This window comes from Mustela lutreola, chromosome 9 (genome assembly GCF_030435805.1).
Source record: "Mustela lutreola isolate mMusLut2 chromosome 9, mMusLut2.pri, whole genome shotgun sequence".
Classification (NCBI taxonomy): Eukaryota; Metazoa; Chordata; class Mammalia; order Carnivora; family Mustelidae; genus Mustela; species Mustela lutreola.
The window spans coordinates 34628576-34654780 of record NC_081298.1 but is presented as its reverse complement, the minus strand read 5'-3'; the positions used below and the strand labels follow the sequence as shown (position 1 = coordinate 34654780).

At 41.5% G+C, this 26205-nt stretch overlaps 1 protein-coding gene across 7 annotated transcripts in view; it reads right to left on the bottom strand.

The window, feature by feature from the left end:
• Window positions 1–26205, bottom strand: part of PLCB4 (phospholipase C beta 4) — a 411299-nt gene that overhangs the window by 227184 nt on the left and 157910 nt on the right. For all 7 annotated transcript variants that reach the window (XM_059134009.1, XM_059134005.1, XM_059134003.1 and 4 more), the window contains one exon: window positions 20247–20306. The gene's annotated coding sequence lies outside the window, so the exon portion shown is untranslated. The remainder of the gene's footprint in view (window positions 1–20246; window positions 20307–26205) is intronic.

Genomic DNA, 26205 nt, shown 5'->3' with positions numbered 1-26205 from the left:
ACAGGAGAACATCTCTAGAATCAAATGTGAAAACAGTTTGGGCTGGTGCCGTATCCACAGGCTCTAAGCCCATCCTGCAAAATCCTGACTACCTCCCTGCCCTGCCCAACCCCACACCACCGTGATTCCAGTACTAGCAGTTCCCAACTGGACCACTCCAGGAGCCTCCTCATGGCAGGTCAAGACCATTATTTCCTTCTTCCCAAACCCACAGCCCCCAACCAACCCAACTGTCTGAACCCACAACAGACACATGATTATTCACAGAGTCTTGCTCCCTTCAGGCTATTCCATTTCCTTTCCTGATGATAAACTTTCTTTGGCTCATAATTGCATGCTGTGGAATGTCCCCCAAGAGTGTAAGGAGCAGTACTAATCCCCCTATGCATTCTTCTAAAAAATGCTAAGAAAAAGAAGAAAAGGATTCCATGGAAAAACAATTTGCAGAACACTTACATCCCATCACTCTCCGGGGGAGATTCACAATTGACAGTAGACTATGTTGGGTTCTGGGAATCCCATGTAAAGAAAAGGATCTCACTTTGTTCAGTTCAACATTTCTCTTCTGCACAAAACAATTATTAACACCACTTGAAATTCCTCTTTTGTTGGGCAAACTTTGGCAGCACTAGGGGTCTGTGGTCTCAGGAACTACGGGTGTGTGGTGGTGCTTCTCAAACCTGAGCATGCGGAAGGACCACCGGGAAGGCTTGTGAAGAAACCCGGATTGTTGAGGTTTACCCCAAAGATTCTGAGGCACATAAACCAGTAGAGGCCACCGATTCAGTATGATGCTCCTGGCCCCTTACCAATACAAGGGACAAATTTCTCCAGAAAAAAAACCCAAACTCCGTAGCACAATGTTCAAGTTCCTCCTTATTTTAATCAAGACCCTCTTCACCTTCCTTCTCTCCCATTGCTTTGCTCTCCTTATCATATGCTGTCGCCCAGAGAACTTCTTTATCCTCTATCCTAATCGTCCTCACTGGCCTCCATGATCTCCCTCTGCTCAAATGCTTCTGTCTTCAAGGTCCGGAACAAACAGATGTGTGGTGGGCTTGGCTTGACCTTACAGAGTTTAGAACTTCCTATCCTGATTTGTCATTGCTTATTTGCATTGCTTAACTTCCACCGTAGTCTAGAACCTTAGGAAGGCATATTCTCTGTCTGATTTATGTTTACAGAGATTATCTGGCAGAATGCTTTGTAGACTGTAAGGGCTCGAAAAGCACTTCGTAAGTAAATGAATGCATGGCTGGCAAAGCAGCTGATCTGAATTAGGGGAAACCCTTATTAGCCCCAAACAGCAAGATGGGTGGGCAAACCCACTCTGGTGAAATGAATTCTGCTAAATTCAGTGAAAATCCACTAAGCACCTCTTAGAAATTAGGGCTTAGAAATTTGGCTGCCACAATGGTTTTGTAGGTTGTTTAATGCACAATAGGGGCAGCTGCACATGGAGGCCCAGGTTAGAAATATGAGAAAATGATTCCAAAACACACTGAGATAATAGAGACTATGGAGTGTGTGTGTGTGTGTGTGTGTACACAGGTCAATCAAATATACACACACATCTTGGGGCATGTGGGTGGTTCAGTCATTAGGTGTCTGCTTTCAACTCAGGTTGTTGTTCCAGAGTCCTGGGATCAAGCCCTAGTTGGGCTCTCTACTCAGCAGGAAGCCTGCTTCTCTCTCTCCCACTCCCTCTGCTTGTGTTCCCTCTCTCATTTTGTCTCTCTGTCAAATAAATAAATAAAATAAATAAACAAATAAAATAAATAAATAAAATCTTTAAAAAGTATACACACACACACACACATATGAAGCAGTCATATGGGTGTATATACCCATATAAGTCCATGAACTAAGACATACATCTCCCAGAATGTAAAATTATACTCCAATAAATAAAACATAGTGAAGAAAAGTGAGGAAAAATATAGAAGGCAGAAAAGACCATGTCTCAGAGTTCTTATTTTGTCTTTCTTCATCCATTCTCTCAAGACCTGGGAAAGAGTGACCCATTGTTCCACATTCTGTGTTTTTGTGACACGGTAATAACATCAGCAAGGCATCACTTAGGGAAATAACTAGAGGTAAACCTATCTCACAGGTATCATGAGGGCATATGGGGAGTAATATACAAGAAGAGCAACCTGCATGCTGGAGGGTAAATAAAAGTTTCTCAGCTGTCCTTTCCCATGAAAGAACTTATTGTTTCTTCCAGGCCAAGTTTTATCCAAAATCCTATCACCTAAGCCACCTTTGGAGGAAATGGCATTTAGCAGTTGATCTCATCAGACATTGCTGGTTTCCATAGAAACTCCTGGAGAATGTTCCTGCTTGTCGGGACTAAGTGCCTCTCCCATCAATTCAAAATGAGTCCAGGAAAGCCCTGCCTTGGCGCCTGCCATCGCCCAGCCCTGCTCTGTTGCAGAAGAACAGAAGAGCACTTAAGTCAGCATCTGCTATCCTTATCAGAAGAGCGGTCTCCATTACAGACACACAAAATGGAAGATTAAACACGGCCTTGTCCAATTAGCCTTGGTCTAAATAGGTTGTTCCCTGCAAGAGTCTCGTAAAAAATGTTCTGAGGTTCATATTTGAATAAATAAATAAATAAATAAATAAATAAACAAAAAGCCAAACCCAAAGGAAAAAGCCAGGATACTACAAAAGGAGCCCTGTGTCCTATCAATTTATATCATTACATAATTACCGACAGACTTTGAGGGTAATGTCTTTATGCTGGAAGATTGTTCTTTCTTGCTGTGGGGAGAGAAGGGGAGGGGAGGCAAGACTTTTAGGGCTTAGAAGGAGCGTCATTTAAACCTTCTTCGTTTTCTCCAGCACACCTGCTCAGATAACCAGGTTCTCTGATGCAAACATCAAGACAGAAAATTAATTTGCCACATAAGAAGTCAGAAAAGACGTTACTCTTCCGAAACGGATAGTGACTAGAAGGTCATGAAGGGGGGCCTCCTGGGGTATTGGAATATCTTATTTCTGTAGGAGGTTACCTGGGTGCATTCATTTCATTCAAATCCAACGAATTAGGGCACCTGCATGGTGCTGTAAGTGTCCCACTCTCGGATTGGGCTCAGATCCTGAACTCGGGGTCATGAGATCCAGACCCACGTTGGGCTCCACACTCAGTGCAGAGTCTGCTCCAGGCTCTCTCCCCCTCTCCCTCTGTCCCTCCCATACATGCTTTCTCTAACATAAATAATCTTTAAAAAAAAGAATCCAGTGGGTTGTACACTTAGATTTGTGCACCTTCCTAATTGTGTGTTAGTCACACTTCAATAAAGAGACTGTATAACTAAATAAGGAACAGAAAAACCAAGGCATCTAGACAATGGAGAGATCCGGCCTGGACTAGATAAAGGCAATCACAGCCTGTGATGTTTCCTGCTGAGTTAAACTGGAAAGGTAAGCTAATAACAAGATCCAGACTCCTCGTGAAAGATGCCAGGAACAGTGACCGTGGGGCCTAAGTTATATTCACTCTTCAGTAAGAGTTTGTCCGTGAAGTGTGTCTAGCTTGAGACTTTCTTCCCCACCAAACGATATAAAACCACTGGTAATTGGAGGAGGCCTTTATGGGATTATCCGCCCAACAACCCGCATCTACAGCTGGGCATTTGGCCAGCTCTGGATGGCTGGTTCTGCAAAAGGCTGGGGATCAGTGTTAGGCCATTCATCATCTTCCCAGGGATTTCTGAAAACAGGATTGAAAAAGTGGTTTGTCTTTCTGGATGCCTGAGGCTAGGATACGTTGAGTTTGTTGGCTGTCGGAAGTCACGTTTTCCACTAAAGGGAGAAGTTCGGTCTATATAAGTAGAGCACCTTTACATCATTTGCAGCCAAGGGGGTCCGAGACATGATTATATATTTTTCTATAAAACTGGGATCAATACATTTAAACAGTCATGGCCTAAGAGAAGCAAAGATGCTTGACCTGTTAACCTCCAATGATATCTTCATCCACCCAACTTCAGTCACACATGCTCATGGGCTTTTGTTTGACCTTGATATTATGAATTTAAAATCCTTGGGCAAGCATCCCTTCCCTGCCCAGTAACTGATTATCTTCTCTATGGTTTTAACTCCCATGGTTCTAATTCCCAATTTCATGGAGACCTGTGACTCAAGGACTGTATCACTCTTTTGTCACCCATCATAGCCCTCAGGCCTCCCTCCCCTCTTAGCCATCCCAGGCCCACTGACCACCATGCCTTATAGCCATTCTCCACCCGCCCTCCCCACCTCCAGCTTCTCCCTCCCTCATACTCCTTTGGCCAATTCCCCACCGTGGCTACAACTCCTTCTTGGTCTGCTAAGCAGCTGTGGTCATGGAGGTGAATGAGGCTGAGGAAAACTCCGCAGCCAGACTGACCAGCCTTCCCTTTCAACTGAAGACCACAACTCTCAAAGAAACACTCCAAGATCATCTGATAGTCCTTCTTCAGTATGTTTACTCTTCCACTCTCTTAAAATATGCTCTCCTTAAAACCTCCAGTCTCCCCTCCCTGTGGCCCTTTCCAATAATGCTGACTCAAACCCAACTTCTTAAATGTGTCAACATAAACAGACTTCAGTTCCTCACCTCTCTCTCTCTCCTCAGACAGCTCCACTGAGAATTCTCCCCTTCTGTCAACATCCTCAGTGATCTCTCTATTGTGAAAGTCAATGATTTGTCTTTCTGGCCCCATCAACTATCTCACCAGCTTTGATCCAATTAACCACTCTCTCCTTGAAACGTTCTCTTCTCCTGGTGACAGCAATTCCAGACTCTCCTAGTTATTCTTGCTCTCACCAGCCATTTGTCCTCAATCACGACCTTTTTATGTTTTGCTTATTAACCTTCACACATGTCAGTGACCCCAGGCTCTTCTCTCTATATGCTCTCTTCCTAGGTGATCTCATAGGTTCCCGATGCTCTAAACTTCTTTCCATTGCTCACAATCTATCTCAGGCCCTCATACCTCCAAGTGCTCCAGACTCTTATATCTGATTACTTCTTTGACATTTCTACCCGAATACAAAGCATATTAAAGTTTAAAGCAGAACACTTGATTTTTCAAAATAAAATCCGTATTTTTTCTCTCATCTTTTCCATATCAGTAAATTTCAAATCATACACCCAAATAAATGTTCATCTATGAATCCAACTGGATCATCTACCTCATCCTCATCAACTTCTATCATTTAGTCTCACTTTATTTTCTTAATGCTTATCACTATATGAAATTCTCTTGTCTTTCCATTTGTTTACTTCCTTATTATCTATTTCCCTCTACTAGAAAGCCACCCTCTAGAAGATCAGGGACAGGTCTCACTGTTTTCTTTAAGTTCTTAGGGCTGGTACACTGTGGATACCAGATAAATATTTGCTGAATGAATAAGTCAAACATAAAATAGAAAAAAAAAAAAAAGACCATTTAGAAAACACTAATGAAAAAGAAACTATAAAGTTTCTGAGTCAGCATCATTATCATTTAATATTAAAACATTAGAAAGATGAAATCTGAAAGTCATTTCTCAATTACCCAAACAAAACTAAAATGAGATACATTTTAGTCACTCTGAGCAGACTGTAATTTGGCTAAGAAGCAAAACAAAATCTGCTCTCTTTTTAGCATCACCAGCCTTTGACAACATAAATCACTGTCTCCAGCACTCTGGGGCATGAATGACATCTGCGAATTAATAAACCCTTTCACGCTAAAAGAAAACAAGTTGTTCTTACTAAGTTATATGCAAATACTGAATCTAAATAAACACAGGACAAACATTTTTCTCACAGCTCTACCTCTTCAACAATCAGAGAGCAAACAGACCAAAAGAGGCTCTTAGCAGCAGGTTCTACATGACTAGATTGGACACTTCCAAATAATTTTAAGGGACTTTTGTCCCTTCCAGAACCATATATATAGAACATTTACCCACTTTTAAAATACTCTGGTTTTCAAAGAATAGGAGTTGATTGACACGAATATATAATCTATGAACCATAAGCTCGAGCTTTCTCTCCTTTGCCCTGCATCACATATGGACAATGAATGGTCTGTTAACTCTACCCAGCTGTCATTCCCACAGTCCAGCCATAGAAGTGATGGGGCCCCAATTCTGTTAAAGAATGTCCCAAATTTGGTTTTAATTAAAAAGATGGTGGCTTAGTCACTTGAGTCAGATCCACAACACGATGAGACTATATAAACATTTACTTGCTTGTTCTTACGCACTGTCTTCAACCATGGGCAACTGAGAGATAAATAAGTCTAACCAATAAGCTTCATCTGATGATAGCTTCTAGAAGTGTCTAGACACCTTTAATCTTGCCAAATGTCCCCTCTTAATGATCCTAAAAATCTTACATTGCCCTAATGTATGTCTATTTTATGAACAATTTGTCCCAAAGAGCTAAATTTATTGAGGTGTGTGTTATATAAAATAAAATGGACCCGGGTAATCAACTAGTACCACAACCAAGACACTGGAAGCTTTTTCCATCAACCCAAAACTTTCTTGAGGCACCCTTGCCATCCTCACCCCCACACCCTACCCTATACACACACCAACCACAAGCTAACACTGATCTGCTTTCTGTCACTACAGATTAGATTTTTCCTATTCTAGAAAATTCTATAAATAACACTGCATGCACCCTTTTATGTATCATTTACTTTCACTCAACAGGGTGTTTTTGAGGTTCACCCCAGTTGTTATCTTACCAGTAATTTGCTTCTTTTTCATGGCTAACCAGTACTCCACTGCCTGCACACATCGTAATCTCTTTATCCGTCACTCATCGGTGGATACTTGTTTTCATTTTTTGCTATGAAGACAAAAGCTGCTATGAACATTCATTGACAAGTCTTTGTAAGGACATAAGTTTTCATTCTCTTAGGGAGAAAACTTTGGAGTGAAGTTGCTGGAGTCATACTGTAAGTGTATGTATAACTTTCTAAGAATCTGCCAAATGAGGGGCACCTGGGTGGCTCAGTGGGTTGAAGCCTCTGCCTTTGGCTCAGGTCATGATCCCAGGGTCCTGGGATCGAGCCCCACATCGGGCTTTCTGTTCAGCAGGGAGCCTGCTTCCCTTCCTCTCTCAGACTGCCTCTCTGCCTACTTGTCATCTCTGTCAAGCAAATAAATAAAATTAAAAAAAAAAAAAAAAGAATCTGCCAAATGATTCTTTTATGGAAATGCTCTAAAAATAGTTTATTGTTGCTTTCCAGATATGCAACTTTAATGGAATTTTCAAACCCTACATACCAGTTGCCTTTCTCTGCCCCAAAAGGTGAAGAGGTACAGAAAAGTTCTTTTCAATCTCTATGGAAACTCAGTGGACTGGAGTCCTCCAACATGGGGCTAAGAAGCAGCTGGTATACACTGCATTTTGTTTTTGTTTTTTAATATGAGATACTGAACTAATGAGAGGAAAGAGTCCCTTAAAGGACCCCCATGTAGGTACGACTAGTAAATCTGGTATGGAGGTAACTCTCTTCTAAGAGGGTTATGAAGCATATTTTCCCATATAAGGTGTCAGAATTGAATTTGCTCAATATCCTCCCTAAAGAATACCTCAGAGATCCTGTTTCTCCTGCTTCAGTTTTATGAAGTCTATCGCCATGACATGAGAGTTGAAGGTTTCCACTAGACTCTTATTTCCAGGGTACTTAGTATTCTAAGTAGCATAAGGGAAGAAAACTGAGCTCTCCCTCAGCATTCTCCCAACAAGGATCTGTCCCAGTGATTTGTCTAGACCAAGCCCCGCAGGACTGACAGACACCCATGGCTTACATAAATGTTCTAATTATATTATTCATCCCAATTTGGGAATAAAGAACCATCACTCACTCATAAATTAATGCACTTGCAATTCCCTTCCAGAATGTTGTTTTCTGATTCATGCATAGAAGCAAAGTCTATTTTGAATATAAAATAAAATAGGCAATGGAACTTTGACAGTCAAATAATCTTCATCTCAAAGCCATTTACCTGAGAGGGTCTACACTTCCCCATCTCTTGAATCTGGGCTATCCTATGACTTGCCTTGATGAATAGAATGTAGCAGAAATGATGGGTGTGCTTTTGTACATACTCGCTCTCTCCCCCTTGCTCTCGCCTTTCCTGTACTTGGCTCCTGCCCTATGAGCACACCCAAGTCAGCCTGCTAGAAGGCAAGAGACAAGAGGAGAAATGAGCCATTCCAGCTGGGGCTAACCTAGACCATCCTCAATATACCCAGAAGCTGACCACAGATACTTCAGTGAGCCCAGCAAAGAGTAGGAGAACTTTCCAGCCAAAGCCAAGTCCACATTGCTAACCCACTGAATTATGGGCTAAATAAATGGTCCTTGATTTAAACCAAAACATGGTGGGGGGGGTGGTGGTCTGTTATACAGCAAAAGCTAAGTGACATATCGATCACAAGGAGAACACCTTCTTCCCCATTAGTAGTGCACAGAGTCCCCTCCCACAACTTTCCTGGTCCCTGATGGCCCTGAGCTTTTATCTGCTTCCCTGGTTCTAACGTCCTACTTGATCAATGCCTTCCTCAGCACACCTAACACTGCCTATTATGGGCTAAACTGTGTATCCCCAAAAATTCTTACGCTGAAGCTCTAACTCCCAGTTACCTAAGAATGTGATTGTATTTGAGACAGGGCCTTTAAGGAGGTGATTAAATTAGAATGAGGTCATGAGGATAAGCACTAATCCAATCCGCTGGCGCCCTTATAAAGAAGGGGAAATTTAGACACGCAGACACCAGGGCTGTGCATATACAGAGACAAGTCTACATGAAGATACACCAAGAAAGTGGCCATCTGTAAGCCAAGGACAAAAGTCTTGGGAGAAACCACTCCTGATGACACTTTCTCACCATTCTAGCTTTTAGAATGGTGAGAAAATAAATTGCTGTTCTTAAAGCCACCCCGTTGGTAACATTTTGCAATGGCCACTCTAAATGACAATAGTGTGTATATATAGCATGCAAGGGGGAAATAACGAAGTTTTCCTGTATTTTCCCCTTACGATCACTCTGATAATTCCTTTCTTAAGCTTCTTCAAAGATCATTCTAAACACAAAGAATCCATATTTGTTGCAAAAAATGTTTTTACTAAAGCTACCACATAAAGTACAAAAAATAAGCTCACTTTTTGGGAAAAGGAAGCTAACTCGGACATACTCCTGGAGAGCCCTGCCACTTTCTCCCAAAATCCATTTCTTGCTACCTTGTTTCATTTGTCTAATACATGTCCCTTCATAGTTACTTGGGTTTTTCACTCAGTGCTCTAAATGAGAGTTCATTAGTACATACACATGTATACACAAAAACACACATGTAACTCTTCTAACTGTTACCCTAATGAGGGTCAAGCAGAAAACACATGCCTGTATTTCTTACCTTCCCATTGTGGAGTGTCTAGGGGTTAAAGCAGCCTTCTCCTGCACCACCGCCCCCCCCGGAGCAATCTCTCAGCTTCTATTAGATGAGGACTTTAGGGGCCATCTGGAAATGCTTAAAAAGCATTTGCCGAGGATTCACAGATAAGAGTTATTTCCAAAAGGAAAATCCCACATATTCTCAAAGGAATGGACCAGAGGTCAAACATGCTGGAAACAAATGTGAGTCATCCCAGCAACCGATCCTGGCAAAATCACCCCTTCTCCCCCTGGCTCTGTCTTTCCATCTTCTGATTTTTCCATCTTCTGATTTTCTGATTTTGATGCCTAGGTCAGAGCTTTCCTTTATAGGAGAGGGTTATTAAAAAGTTGTTTATATAATTGAAGATCATGATTAATACAACTGAACATATGCACAAACCAGAAAACAATATCTAGTTATCATAGCAAAGAGGAGACTGTATATTTGGTTTTTGTTTTTTTCCCAAAAAGTTGCCCTGGAATTCTAATGAGCAGCTTCAAGCCAACAGCCTGTGCACTGGGTTTGCTTTTAATACCATCAATGTGGCTCTTGTCAAGGTTCCTAGGGAATGACCTTAAGCAAGAAAAGCCTTTGGGTTCTACCACACCTGCAATAAACCCACATGCAGCTCTAGGACTATTCACTGGGTTGCTGCTTTGTCCGGAGGTGCAGTAACACAATTCAAGAATCACTGCAGGACAGGGGCACCTGGGTGGCTCAGTGGGTTAATTCTCTGCTTTCAGCTCAGGTCATGATCTCGGGGTCCTGGGATCGAGCCCCGCATCAGGCTCTCTGCTGGGCAGTGAGCCTGCTTCCCTCTCTCTCTGCCTGCCTCTGCCTACTTGTGATCTCTCTCTCTCTCTGTCAAATGAATGAATAAAATATTAAAAAAAAAAAAAAAAAGAATCACTGCAGGACAAAACAATAATAAAAGAGGAGGACAAAAGGCGCCTGGGTGGCTCAGTGGGTTAAAGCCTCTGCCTTCGGCTCAGGTCATGATCTCAAGGTCCTGGTCCTGGGACCGAGTCCTGCATCAGGATCTCTGCTCGGCAGGGAGCCTGTTTCCCTCTCTCTCTCTGCCTACTTGTGATCTCTCTCTGTCAAATAAATAAATACAAATCTGTAAAAAAGTAAAAAAAAATTAAAAAGAGGACGCCAAGCCCTGAATAGGCAAAACAATATTGGGGGAAAAAAAAAAAAAACCACAAGGCTGAAAGACTCATTCTTCATGATTTCAAAACTTACTACAAAGACACAGAAATCCGACCAGTGTGGCACTGGCATAAGGATGGGCATATCGAACAACAGGCTAGAACTGAGGCTCAAGAAATAAACTCCTTCATCAAGGCCAACAGACTGTCAGGAATGGCACATGATTTCACTCACATGTGGAATTTAAGAAACAAAACAAATGAAGAAAAAAAAAAAAACAAGTGACAAAGCAAAAAGCAGACACTTAACTACAGAGAACAAACAGACAGTTACCAGAGGGGAGGTGGGTAGGGGGAGGGGTGACCTAGGTGATGGGGATTAAGAGTTCACTAATCATGGGGCACCTGGGTGGCTCAGTTTGCATCTGCATTGGGCTCTCTGCTCACCTGGGAGTCCGCTTCTTCCTCTTCCTATGCCTCTCCCCACACTCTCGCTCAGGCACTCGCTCACTCTCCTCTTAAAGAAAATTCTTTAAAAACAGTACGGTTATGAAGAGCATGGAGTATTGTAGAGAATTGATGAATCACTATATTGAACACCTGAAACTCATAACACTATGTGTTAACTATGCTGGAGTTAAAAATTTTAAAAATAAATAAAAAATAAAGAATGCCAAGATCTTTCATTGGAGAAAGAACAGTTTCTTCAATAAGCTGTGCTGGGACAACCAGATATCTATATTAAAAGAACAAAATTGAACCCCAGCCTAATATATTAAAAATTTTAACTCAAAATGCATCAAAGCTTTAAACCACAAAACTCTTTGAAGAAAACATAAAGGTAAATCTTCATAACCTTGGCTTTGGCAATGGATTCTCATATAAGACAATGAGAGCAAGAACAACAAAGGTTAATTCAACTTCATCAAAATTTTAAAAAATTTTATGCACCAAAAGACATTATCAAGAAGGTAAAAAGACAACCTACAAGGGCACCTGGGTGGCTCAGTTGGTTAAATGATTGCCTTCGGCTCAGGTCATGATCCTAGATCCTGTCCCGCATCAGGCTCCCAGCTCTACAGGGAGTCGGCTTCTCCCTCTGACCTTCTCCCCTCTCATTCTCTCTCTCTCTCAAATAAATAAATAAAATCTTAAAAAAAAAAAAAAAAAAAAAAAGCCCTACAGAATGGGAGAAAGTTTCTGCAAGCCATATATCTGATACAGATCAAGTATTCAGAATAAAAAACTTTTATCAAAAGGCAATCGACCTGCTTAAAAAAACAGGTAAAGGAGTTGAACAGACATATCCCCAAAGAAGGTATACAAATGGTCAACAACCACATGAAAAGATGCACAACACCATTAGTTATCAGAGATGGAAAATCAAAACCACATGTGGTACAAGTTCATACCTGTGAAGACGGCTATGATAAAAAGAAAAGGAAAATAAGTGTTGGTAAGCATGTGGAAAAATTGGAACTCTCATACATTGCTGGTGGGAATGCAAAATGGTGCAACTAGAATAGAGAAGAGGGTTGCAAATCTTCAGAAAGTTAAGCACAGAATTACAAGGGGATCCAGAAATTTCATTCTTAGGTATATACCCAAAGCAGTTGAAAAGGACTCAAACACATATATGCACAGTTCAAAGCAGCACTATTCATAATAGCCAGGGACGGAAGCAGCCCAAATGCCCATTAATGGGTAGTGAACAAATTGTGGTATATACATACAACAGACATTAGTTTACTCAGCTATAACAAGGAATCGAGTACAGATACGTGCAATATAGCATAGATGAATCTGAAAAACATTGTGCCTACTGAAAAAAAGCCAGACACAAAAGGCCCTGTATTGTATCATTCCATTTATATGAAATATCCAGAGACGGAAAGCAGATTGGGGGTTGGCAGGGGCTGAGGAAGGAGAAAGTGAGGAGAAACCGTATAACGAAATTTTCTTTGGGGTGATGAAAATATTTTGGAACTAGAGAAAGGTGGTAGTTGTACAAGATTGTGAATGCACTAAATGACACTGGATTGTTCCCTTTAAAATGGTTGTAGGGGGGCGCCAGGGTGGCTCAGTGGGTTAAAGCCTCTGCCTTCGGCTCAGGTCATGGTCTCAGGGTCCTGGGATCGAGTCCCGCATTGGGCTCTCTGCTCAGCAGGGAGCCTGCTTCCCCCTCTCTCTCTGCCTGCCTCTCTGCCTACTTGTGATCTCTATCTGTCAAATAAATAAATAAAATCTTCAACATAAATAAATAAATAAATAAAACAGTTGTAGGGAACCGGGATAGCCCAGTCAGTTAACCGTCCGACTCTTAATTTCAGCTCAGGTCATGATCTCAGTATTGTGAGGTCAAGCCCCACATTTCATTCCGTGCTGAGTGAGGAACCTGCTCTAGGATTCTTACTCTCCCTCTCCCCACTCCAAAAATTAATTAAAACCATAAAAAAAAAAACAAAAAATAAAATGCTTACTTTGGTTTATGAAAATTTCATTTCAATTAAAGAAAGCAAGCCAAAAGAAGACAAGACGAGGCAGGCAAGGCAGCCCTGGTCGTTAAGACTGAAGCCCCGGAGGACGGCAGAAATGAGCAGCAGCTGAGGCAGTGGTGCCGGGAAACGTGGGTGGAGGGAAGAAGTTGAAATACCATAACACCATGAAAAGAAAACGGTCAATGCACAGAGATGGTCTTCCTAACCGAAGCGCAGCGTATCTGTACACAGTCTGGAATCCACAGAAACGTCACTTTGTAGAGTCCCAGGGGGCAGGAGAAGGTCCTTCACGTGGGGACAACATGGTCCCTGGAGTTCTTCCAGGCTGGTCCTTTACAGACCGTTTATGCCTTCACTTTTTTACAGAAGAAAGAGCATTGGGCTACAGAGGAGCAGAAGGTGGCCAGTTGTTTACATAGCAATTAGTCTGGAGCCTCAGCAACATTCACGGGAAAGGAAAACAAGAAGGAACGTAGCGGGTATAGTAAGACGGGTCCCATGTATGCACCGCCTTGTTCTCAGGAACAGCTTACAGAACCATCTCGCGCATTTTCCAGATGGGGAAACTAAGGCCCCGGGCTCCCGAGCCCCCATTCTGACTCCCACACCTGTAAGGCACCCTAGCCAGGTGAGAAATTAGAGAAGTCCCCAGGAGCACCATCCAGTTTGAAAGGAAACCTCTAATTGCTAGGGGACTTGGGGTTGACTTCTATTTCCCTATCAGATCCACTGAGACCCTGTGACAGATCTCTGGTGAGAGGATATACTGCACCTCCCCAAATTCGAGACCGCTGTAATTATTACTTAAGAAGTATAAAAAACATGATCATCACATGAGCTTCTTGTTGCATATTTTCTTTTTCTTCGGAACACTGCCTTCTCCCAGCAAACCAGAAGGCTCCCGGTGAGACTGTCCGTCCTCTGGCTACACAGACGGGAAACTCAAACTGCCCTCCCTCCTGCCTTTGTGACACGGATTCCCCCCAGGGGCCTCAAAATATGGCAAGAAAGGAGGCAGCTGATCAGGGAGGTGGCTACAGCCCAAGGTCCCAGGCTGGTTCCTCTCCCGGGAGGGTTTATTTTAGTCCTGAGGCCTCTGTCGGTTGCCCTTTGCCACCTGAGGACAGCTGCCAGGCTGCCTGCTCCTCTTTTCATTTCGGAAAAGTAGGTAAGGACTTTTCAAATGCGACCATTTCCACTGGGCTTTCGCCATTTTGTTTTTATAGCACACAAAATTTACAAAGAGCAGAGCCAGGGGTTTTGTTTTTGTTTTTGTTTTTTTTTCTCCTCTCTTTTATAGAAACAGACCCAACAAAGCGAATAATCCCATTTGGCAGTGGGGAGTCTGTATTTTAGGCCTGGAAAAGACTCTGACACTCAACTCAAATGGGGAGTCTGGAACAGTGAGGGGAGAAGTCCTTGGTGTGGTGCCCACACAGGGGCCCCTGGGAAATGACACACAGAAGCAACTGTATTAGCATAATGACTTCAAGGGTAGCATCTCACAAGCTACGTGTGAAAAGCCCAAAGAGACTGAGAAATAGGCAAAAAGCTAAAATTTTCTATCCAGGACTGTGAGGCATTTTCTAGTTTCTTCCAGTCTTTTAGGAAATGACCTGGAACAAACAACTTGGCTAATACCACAAACTTTTAGATGCCTGCAACTAACTTCTTTGGAGGGTTTGAAGAACAGGACAAACCTTAAGTAGTTACTAGAGTAGAAAACTGACCTTTTTTGTCAAATGTACCCCACTATAATTTTATGGTTAATACTTTTCTTCTCTACCATATTTCTACTAAAGTATAGTTGACTCTAAGATTTTAAAAATAAAGACCAAATGTGAGCTGTTTGTTTTTTTTTTTTACAGTGAACAAATGTATTCCCACCACCTAGCTTTTCCGAATAGCTGGCTTTTTATCCATCCAGCTTTTTAAAAGATGTATTTCACAGTAAGTTGCAGAATTCAATACACTTCACCTCTAAACTCTTGCTGCTGGCATTTTAATCTTTTCTAGTTGAAGGTTGTGACTTCACAAGAGGAAGGAGGGAAAGGAAGTCAAATTTCATTGTACCTAGTTTCAGGGTCCAAGCTGAGATAAATTTGAGATTGTAACAAGGGATAGAGATCTTCCTGCGGAACCCAGGGAGCACCAGGAAGTACAGAATGCTGACCTCCACAACTGTTGGGTAAGTTATCTTCCCAAAGTCATGGTGCTGGCCCCACACCCAACTTCCCTCCTTCCAATCACCTTGTGAAAAGAAGCCCAGTTGGCCATGAAGACCCAAGAAGCAGGCAACAGATAGCCATCCCAGAAATAGAAAGATGGTGAGAAAAACCCTGTTATTGGCCAGGGTGGAGAATTCTCTCTCCTGAGGAGGACAACCATGGGTAGAAAAGGTGTGCCTTCTTGGTAAGAGAAGTAAAGGGTTAGAAAATTCTTCCTTTCCTTTGTTTTTGCTCTTTTCTCTCTTTTTTTAATTCCCCCACAAATCAGAAAAGGGCAGGAAACATTTGGGGCTGGGGTATGCCCACCGCCTGGAATGCCTCTGTCAGTAAAGACTAAGTGAAGGTAATGAAAAATGAATGGAAGGTCAGGGCTGACCATTCATTGACCAAGCAGAAGACTTTAGATTTTTCCTAACTCTGGCCCAGTCCAACTGACCAGGAAAGGGAAGGAGAGGGAGCCGCTGGGCAGCAGCATGCCCAGGAAGGAATGGCCTCGTCAGTTTACACACAAGTACCCCAACTTTTTTTTAGAACCTTCCAACACACATTATATTCATAAACACACCCACTTTTCCATTACCTCCATTGCTCTCCTCTTCCTCTTGCCAATCTTTCTGTATACTAACCTTCATTCAGGATCCATTTTCCCCCAAAAAGTGACCCTAGGATTCTGCACTTTTGAAGGTTAGCAGTGACATCTCAGCAGCCAAACCCAATCATTTTACTTATTTTAGAGACAGAAAGAGATTGAGGAGAGAGATCTCACCATCCTGAGATCATGCCCCAAGCCGAAATCAAGAGTCTGATGCTTAACCCACTGAGCCACCCAGGCACCCCCAAACCTAATCAGTGTAGTCATAATCTGTGACTATAGCGCATTAAGTTAACAAACGCAAATAGCACAGGTTCCTCCAAGACACATCAGTTCACTTTCTTTGGAAAACAGTGCTGCCTCCTGTTTTTAATGAAAAGTTAACAAGCTGAGAGATTCAGGCGCGCTAACAAAGTCTTATCTCAGAGGAAGGAAGCCTCTTACCCAGGTTTTTCTCTCACATTCTGAAGTTGCACATTGCCATTAGCTAAATGTGGCTTCTGAGGACATGAAATATAGCGGGTCTAAACTGAGATTTAAGTATAAGATATTCACCAGATGAAAGATACGTAAAAATCTCATTAATAATGTTTTTATTAATTAAATGTTCAAATAATAATTAGGATGTGCTAGGCTAAAGAGATTATTAAAATTAGTTTCAGCTGTGATCTTGGACTTCCCAGCCTCCAGCTCAGGCTGCTATAACAACCAATTCTTTTTTTACTTTTTTAATGAGGCTATAGGAAAAACTGGAATTTCATATGGGGCTCACCTGAAATTTCCACTGGATTGTACTTTTGTGCTCTACTGAATTGAAGGTGGCCAAGGAAACACCATCTATATCTCCCTAAAAAGTTTGTGGGAGAAAATACTCTTAAGGGCAAAGGTCAAATATTAGGGCATAAAAAGGAAGGTTAAAAGAGAAAGAAAAATAACATTTAGTATGTATGCTCAAAAATGCCACTAGCGGAGTAACTGCCAATCGTACAATCACACAATATCCTTGCCTCCTTTTCTTAGGGCACTAAAATCATTATTCAAGATGATGCTCATCTCAGGAAAGCCTTTGAAGTCTCAGACTTTATTTTTTTTAACTCTAATATATATAGACATTTTATTCACTGACAACGACTAATTCACTGGTATCTCCACACTGCGATCTCTTTAGGACTTGGATATTTGAAGCAGTAGCTTACTACCTTCTCTAGGGAAGAAAGTGCATTTAAAGTGCTCCTGAGAGTACAGAAGACTTGTCCCAGGAAATGGCTAAAAGCCTCAGGGATGAAAAAATGGGTGTGCAGGGGTGAGGGAATAACCTGGCATGCTGCTAGGGAAAGCAGACAATCCAGGGTCCCGGCCAGATAGCACTGGGTCCCTTTCCACTGTCCTGTGTGCCCATCTCACAGCTTATATGTGTTTTGCTTCTAGGGAATGGCACTTGCCTATTTCTTCAGAGGAATGTCCCTTAACTATTGGAGATGCTTCGCCCGCAGGTGCAAAGAACCAAAATGCTCCCAAGTTCACAACCCCTCTCCCACTAGTCCACTGCTGAAGGCTGAGGCAGGGATAGAAAACACCAGCCCCCCACCCTGAGGCAAAAGGAAGAGGTTTTCAGGAGCCATCATGTTCCAGAGCTTTCCTCCAGGATCAAGGCTGACGCAGGGACTCTGCTTGAAGTATTTCCCTGCTTGCTTCTTCCCTCTCTCTCCAACTCATTTGTTTCTCCTGGGAGCACTGCCTTAATAAGACACTTGCACAAAAATCCCTCCTCTCGAGTCTGGTTTCTAGAGAGCTCAGCTCAAGACTCTTGTCATGCATGAAGGCGCTGTAAGAAAACATGAAACCAGATTCCTGTTGTACCAGGAACAAGGGCATCTATATATAATACTTAGGAGTTTAAAATAACTGCACTATCTACATCTTAATAAGAATCATCTTTTTTACTAAAGAGCATTGCAGCAATGCTAGAACACAGGTCTTAGGTCTAAAAAAAGATGCTAATAGCTGGCTTCACATACACACACACACACATCACTATATATCTATGTCTATATCTCCAGGTGTGAGAGAAATTAGAACAGCATGTAAGGCTCCAGAGTAGAGGTAAAAAGAAAAGAGAATTCAACATTAAAGTTTAGTAAGCTCCCTACCTGATGTTATAAATTCTGCGCATAATCAATATTTACTACAAACAATTTAAAATCATTCAGAAAGCAAGCATCCCTAAATTTAAGTAAATCTTCCAAACTGCAATACCGCAGGAAAGAAGGAATCACAGGTTGTTCTCTTTCTTTCCATGAAATCTGAAGACCACCTTTGGTTTGACTACACATACAGATTCCTCTTCACCAAAAGACACCCTGAAGCTAGAATTATAAAGGTGAGGGTAATTAATCCAAGAGTAGTCCTTTTGGTCTATATATAAATATTTTCTATTTTAGGAGCAGATGCCTAATACTGATAAAAAGCCAAGCTGAATGAGACATGAATAAGAATATATTCACCTTGTGCCATTACAGGAATTAAAACACATTCTGAATGCCTACTGTGCACACAGCAGGCCTAAAACTAATGTTTTGAAGTAATGCACAGAGGTACTGATGATGGGAATCAGGGAGAAATAAAGCAGGTGTTCAAGATAAAACCAGAAGAGTTCCAGCTCCCAGCTCTAGAAGTTCCCAATTCTGAACATGGGAAGAGATTATAAAAGAATACAATTTCAATTCAATGCCAAGAAAAACCTGTCTCTTAATACAAGATACCCAACAATCAAATGTTCCTAGAGTTGAACTTGCAGAATTTTTAAATAAAGGACAGAGGGAAGTAAAAGAAGAAATTCTTTCTTTGGGAGGAGGGCAAGACTAAGGTAAGGACGACCACCTCCTGGTGACATGTGGGGCCCCGATTCCAATCCGATCCTATTTTAAGGTGGGAAAAGAAAAGGAGCCCACATACTAGGTTAGCTGTCTTAGGCCCCCAAACCATTCAGAGCCTTTGTAAAATAAAGCACATGGCATTTACAGCACTTCATATAGAGAAGCTTCTTCTTGGAACTTAGAATATTTCACAAAAAACTTCTGTCTTTTTAAAACTTTTTTATCAAGTGCTTATTTTTGCTAAGCACATAATTCTTCATGTATAATCAGCTGATGAAAATGATCTATTTCTTAAGGATAACAACTATTATGCAGAGACAGTGAGCAGTCCAGAAAAATGCAATAAAGGCTAAAAAGCAGATGTCATGTCTACACTGATTTAAAGTCTCTGGAGAATTATGTAGCAACCCCCTACCCCAGCACTGGTTTGCCTGCTAGGATATGGTTTATGAGTCATCGTGAAGCAGTAAATAACAGTGCCTTGACTAAAAATAGGTAGGGACATTCAATAATAAATCTACTTTCCTGATATCCTCATGTCAGCATTAAATAGCCGATCTCTTAGAGAAGTGTGATTCTTCTCTCCCCTCCCAGAAAGGCTGGAAGAAAATCAGCTACAGACCCTGCTGGAAGGAGTGTGTGACAGGACTTGCAGTGTGGAGGGGAAAAAGTAACACTAACTTCAAATGCCTGGAACCTGAAGTTCACGTACCAAGATAAAGAATAAAGTTGGTTTTCTTTTTCAGGTGTTCACTATAAAATGACTTCTTGTCTGTTGAAGTAAGAAACAATATAGAGTCCAAGTGTTGCCCTTGGACAGCAATTAGGAAACAGGAATCTGATTAAGGGGTCAGGAAAGAACAATCTCTCATATTCACCAGGATCCCAGCTCTAGAATGAAGCACTGGCAAGTTATAGTTTGTAAATAAAAAGAATTGGCCATATAAAGATACTTCTGGTTCCCACTTCAGAATTTCTTTAAAGATTTGTAAAATGGAACTCTAGAGGGGCACTGGGAGAGAATTTATTTATATCATCTCCACAGATAGTTTCCCACAAAACGGACAGTGTCTGACCGTAAGCGCAATTGTGATTTTTTTTTGCACATCTGTGGGAATCTTCTGAAACAACATCTACATAGGACTGAACGCAAGTCATGCATTTCTCCTCAGAAAGAACTGCAAAGGATAGTTACTTAAATAATACCAGACTGCTCATTAAATGCAGGCCATATTACCACAGACAGCAAGTAGAAAATCTAGTAAAGAATGAAGTGGAATGAATGAGCTAGAATCTGGAAAGTGCTGGGGCATTAATGCTCCACTGCATGAAGGAAAGTGTCTGTGAATCAGTTTTGAGAGGCATTTCAGTACTTCAGTATAAATCAAGGGGAAATTCACTGTGTAGAAAGTTCTAGAATGCCACAACTAGAAACTCTACCGCGGTGGGCAGAATACTCACCAGGCAGGTCTGGATGGGCTGCGAGTGACGTCCACTTAGTTAAACCCACAGCGTCGTCCTCTGTGAAGCAAGGAGACACAGACCAGAGAAAAATCAATGTGAAGGCCCTTCAGGATTTTCGTGTAAAGAAACAGCTTTTTGCACTTCCAAATCACTACCTATGATATTTTAAAAAAAGGCATTAGAAAGTCACATTAATATAATAGTGACATTAATTTCCAAATGAACAACAAAGATACACAGTTATCAAATCAGAAATATGACTGCTGGGCCAGCCTACAGAATTTATACACGTTTTTTACCAAGCTGCTCCTCTACGCAACCTCTTACTAAGATAATTAAGGAGCAACTGAACAAGGCCATCTAAAATCTTTTAGAATATAATGATCTTCTCCTGATTAACAGTAAAATGTCCTTAGATGAACCATAATTTTAAGAAAAAAGTTTGCCCTTTCAGCAAAGAGCAGGGCTGAACACAAAAGATTTGCAGCTATCTACAGAGATAATATTTCTACAGAGAAAGTATTTCTGCTGTGCGTTTTTTGTTGTCTTTGTTAACATGTTGCTTATGTAGATTCTAGATTTGACACTGAACTTTTGGTTTGCTGAAAATTCAGATTTTGAGATCCTTCCAAGATGGGTTTGGCATTCAGTGTGTGTGTCGGGGGGGGGGGGGGGGGAGGGTCCCAGGTGGTATCAGCAGTACACAAAAGTTAAGAGGAAGACCATTTGCACTTGGGAAGAAGGGCAGCAGCAGAAAATTTGGCAACTGAGAAATGGGAAAATGATGTCTGTACAAGTTAAATTGGGTTATCACGAACATCATCACCGATGTATATAGATTTCTACAGTAGGGTCCTAGGTAGGATGATACACCCACAATGAAAGACTAGGCCAATAAAAAGAAAGAAGCAGGGGCGCCTGGGTGGCACAGTGGATTAAAGCCTCTGCCTTCGGCTCAGGTCATGATCCCAGGGTCCTGGGATGGAGTCCCGCATCGGATTCTCTGCTTGGCAGGGAGCCTGCTTCCTCCTCTTTCTCTGCCTAGTTGTGATCTCTGTCAAATAAATAAATAAAATCTTTTAAAAAAAAAAATAAAGAAAAGAAAGAAGCGAACATGTATTTATGTAGACAGATATAGAAAAAAAAATCAGGTCGTGGTATTAATTTTTTTAAAAACACTATAGAAGTGTAATATATGTACCATGACCCCACCATGTTAAAACAAACCTCACAGTCTATGTATAAACATTGTTAGATGCACAGCATGTATCTGGAGGGATAACAAACTTGAGTTTGGCTGCCTCTAGAGAATTGGTACTGAAGGGAGTAAAAAAGAAAAAAAAGAGGGCACCTGGGTGGCTCAGACAGTTACGCCTCAGACTCTTGGTTTAGGCTCAGGTCATTATCTCAAGGTCCTCTGAGTCCCACATCAGGCCACCTCTGAGTCCCACATCTGAGTCTGCTTGTCCCTCTCTCTTCCCTTCTGCTCGTCCCCTTCCCCGACCCCTTGCACACTAGTGCACTGTCTCTCAAATAAAATCTTAAAAATAAATAAAAGGGCCTTTGCTTTGTAATCTAACATTTCACCATTATGTAATCTTTTACCATGAAACTTATTGCTTTTATAATTGAAACTGAAAGAGAAAGAATCCAATTCATCCCTCTCTAGAAAAAAAAAATCCATTTTAAATATACAGAATTACAGAATATCCAGTATCATGTAAGCTTACTTACTGATTGAATGAATATTGACTATGACCCAGGTTCTAAGCATGGATTACATTATCATATTAAATCCACATAAGAACTCTAAAACATATATATTGTGATTATTCCCATCTTTATATAGAAAACTGAGACATGACCCTTCAGGAACCACACAAAACTGGCATTCAAACCCAGGAACCTTGATCCACGTTTAGTGTCCATGATATTGCCTCCTGTACAGCACTTATCCTATTTTCATATTACATTTATATTTGTAATGAAGTCTCATAAGAAAGTACTGAAAACCATCATGGATACCCCCAGCGCCTAGCACAGTGCCTAGCACAGTGCCTAGCATATACTGTGCTCAGTATGTCTTCACTGAACAGGTGAATAATTAGGTAGCCTGCCTACAGCTGGAAAATTAAACTATGTAACTACTTTATGCCTCCTGGGCCTAGGAAACAAGCTGACTTCTAGAGACACTCCTTGATTAATGATCCTACCATTCCATGCTCCTCATTTTGAGAAACAATTTGCCACCCAATCCTCCTTGTAATAAAATATTTAAAGACTGTACATGGTTTCCTTTTCCTTCTCTAATCCCCTGGTAACTACTCTGCATAAAACTGATGCATCATTCCATAAACCTTCCTAATTCTGTGCACAGCTCGGATACTGCAACATTTCAGGAAGCCAAGGATGACATACTTATCTACCAAAAAGTGAAATGGTATAAACAGTTTGTCGTAAACTATTTAGCTATTGGCATATGGCAGAGGAGCTACTATAACTTAATGCTGCAGTCATAGATGAATCAAGGCATCAACCTACTGTCTTCTTCTAATATTATTACTCTATGTGTTAAAGGGTACAAATGGGTCCTTGGTAAAGCAGAGACTGTGCGTGCAAGTGAGTTGTGTGTAAGTCTCTGAATGTCTGTGTTTATGTGTATCTTTGTGTGTGCTTTTGGTCTTTCAAAAGTGGAATATTTCTCTATAACACAGAAAGCCAATAAATAGACAAAAACTCAAATTCTAGAATCCGACTGGTGCTGATAAACAAAAGGCTGCTTTAATTCAGCAGGGTGTCAAGATTAATCAATGTGGAGAGAATCTACTCAGGAAATGTGTTGGGACAACGGGATAGCCACATGCAAAGGAATGAAGGTGGACTCCTACCTCACACCAGACAGAAAAATTAGCTCAAAATGGATCACACATGTAAATATAAGAGCTAATACTATAAAACTCATAGGAGTAAAATAACATAAGTAAATCTTTGTGACCTTGAGTTAGGCAATGGTTTCATAGATGTGGCACCAAAAGCACAAACAATGAAAGAAATTATTTGACTTCATCAAATTAAAAACTTTTATGTTTCAAAGGTCACTATAAAAAAGGAGAAAAATAACCCACACCATGAGAAAAATTTTTTGCAAATCATTTCTCTAATAAGGAACTTGTATCCTGAGTATGTTAAGAACTACTGCAGCTCAACAACAAAAAGACAACCCAATTTAAAAATGGATAAATTATCTAAATAGGTATTTCTCAAAAAAAAAAAAAGATACACAAATACACGGAGAGATGCTCAATCATCAGAGAAATGCAAGTTAAAATCATAATAAGCTGTTACTTCACACCCACTAGGATAATTATAATCAGAAGACCGATTATAACAAGCATTAGTGAGAATTCAGAGACATCAGAACGCTCATACATTGCTTGTGGAAATAAAATGGTGCAGCCACTTTTGAAGCAGTCTAGCAGTTCCTCAAATGGTTAAACATAAAATTGCCATACGGCTAACTAACTCCACTCCTCGGCATGCACCCAAGAGTAATAAAAGCATATGTCCATATAAAATAAACTACATGCTTTTTCATAGCAGCATTATTCATAATAGCCAGAAAGTAGGAACAATCCCAGTTTCCAACAAATGATGAATGGATACACAAAATGCAGACAGAAGAAGACGGCCTTTAACTCAGCAGTAAAAGAACGCAACGCGTAGATGTGGGACATCATAGATAAACCTTAGGAAGCATTCTACTAAATGAAAGCAGTCACAAAAGACCACATGTGCTAGGATTCTGAGTACATGAAATGTCCTCTTCTAGGCAAACCCACAGAGATACAGAGCAGGTTAGCAGGTATGTAGGAATGGATGGGCAGGGAAGACAGGGAAGGACAGCTCGTGGGTGGGAGTCATGGAAGTGTTCGAAGATTAAACCGTGGTAACGGTTGCACCAAAACTCACTGAAAACGTGCATTTTAAATGTGTGATCTTTATGGTAGGTAAACTATATTTCATTAAAGCTTTTTTTTTTTTTTTTTTTAAGGCTGCCTTTCGGGGAGTCTGCCCGTGGATGTTAGTTGGCTTTTTAAAAAAATGACAAAGCACTTATTCAAACTCTTCAAGGAAACCCAGTAAGTGGTGCATATTTACACTTCTAAAAGACCTGCTGTCATAATTCTCCATGGGATTCCTTGTGATGGGAAACACGTATTATCGTATCTCACCCTCACTAAAGAGGAGCACACGCACGGCACTGCTTCCAAGCCATAACCAAGGACCAACATCTCACTGCAAACCACCAGTAATGATAGACATCGTGGTGTTTGCGGTATGGTCTTATTTCAAAGCAACAGGGGAGCTGTAGCCCAGGGTGAAGATTTCCCAGTAGAGGGAGAAGAAATCTACAAATCATTGAGGGGGACACTGTCAGGTCGGTTTTGGTACATCTCCCTACTGAACACAAAAGGACTGGCATTTAACACCCTCCCCCAGATACTCAGTATTGAGGTTTCGGTTTTCAAAGGAAGAATGACTGGGCAAGACTGAATCAAAACAGCGTCAGTTCACTCTGATCTGCTTCTGAATGTGGAAATGATTGCTTTGTAAACCATGTTTGAGAAGAGTCACGTTGGTGAGTTCAAGCAGCCTGACAAACCATCTGAAACCTTTGTTGCTTAAATCAGTAACTCTTTTGGTTCCGCTTGTGGTCTCAAGTTTGCAAGAAGGGCAAGAGGTCAGGACCCCACACACAGGCACTTTCCAAGTCTCTGCAGGGTCTGATGGGTTAGCACAGCTTTGGGCAAAGCTAGTCAAATTGTCAAGCCCACACTTAAAGGATGTGGAAACAGGCCCACCCCTTGCTGGGCCAGCGCACCCTTCTAGGGCATGGGTGCAGGGACGGGAAGACGTCATGGCCATTTTTGCAATCTGCCACAGCATCGTGACCCAACTTGGAACACTGCCTTAATGATCCATGGAGAAATGTCTTACAATCTCATTACAGTTTATTATTAATGGTGCAGCTTACATGTAAGGTACGGGTAACTTACATGCACAGATGGTTACTAACGCCTGTCTTCTCTTCACGGAAAACAGTCTCATTCTTCTATTGAAGCATAGCACTATGAATAGAGTTTCATAGCTATTTACCAGAATCATGTTACCATACTGCCACACAGTTGCTGTCTGTGTGTTTTTGCTTGTTTTCTGTTTGTCTGTTTTTACCCGGTGCATTTTCTTTTTAAGCAAATATATGGAAATGGAAAAGATGAGTAATACATTCAGCTGTCCGATTTGGCCAAATCCATACAAGTGGCTCATGAAAACCCAAAGTTTAGAACCCTGCCAGGTAGGACAATGCTTCTCAAACTTTGAAATGTGTACAAATCACCAAGATTATGTGCCTGAAACAAAGATTCTGTTCGGGATAGGTCTGAGGTGGGACCAGAGATTCTGTAACTTTAGCAAGGTGAGGTTGGCAGTGTGCAAACACGCTCAGAGGAGCAGGCAGGTAGAAGGGCAGAGGCCTGACCATCAAATCAAGCAGAGGGCATCCTTTACTAGCTGTGTGGTCTCCAGCAGCTGACCTCACCTCTCTGAGACCATCTCCTCCTCTTTGAGACGCAGGTCATATGAGGACCCATTTAGAAATCTGGGTCAGGGTAAAAGGAGTTGAGATGCACACCAGGGACTAGGAGGGCGCCAGCCAGGCAGAAGGGCCCAATACTGGCTTGTCTTCTTTTGTAGTTAATGACTTCCCACACGGTCCTTGAGCGGAACTCTAGGTTAAGAAAGTAAGTGGGCAGGCCAGAAGGACCCGGCATTAGCCCAGAGTGGCACCCTGTCACGACAGTAAGAGTAAATGGATTTTAGAAGCATCTATTGCCAAAGCAATCACATTTGATATTTTTTGCAAATTGGCATTTATTGAGCACCCACTGGGTGCCAG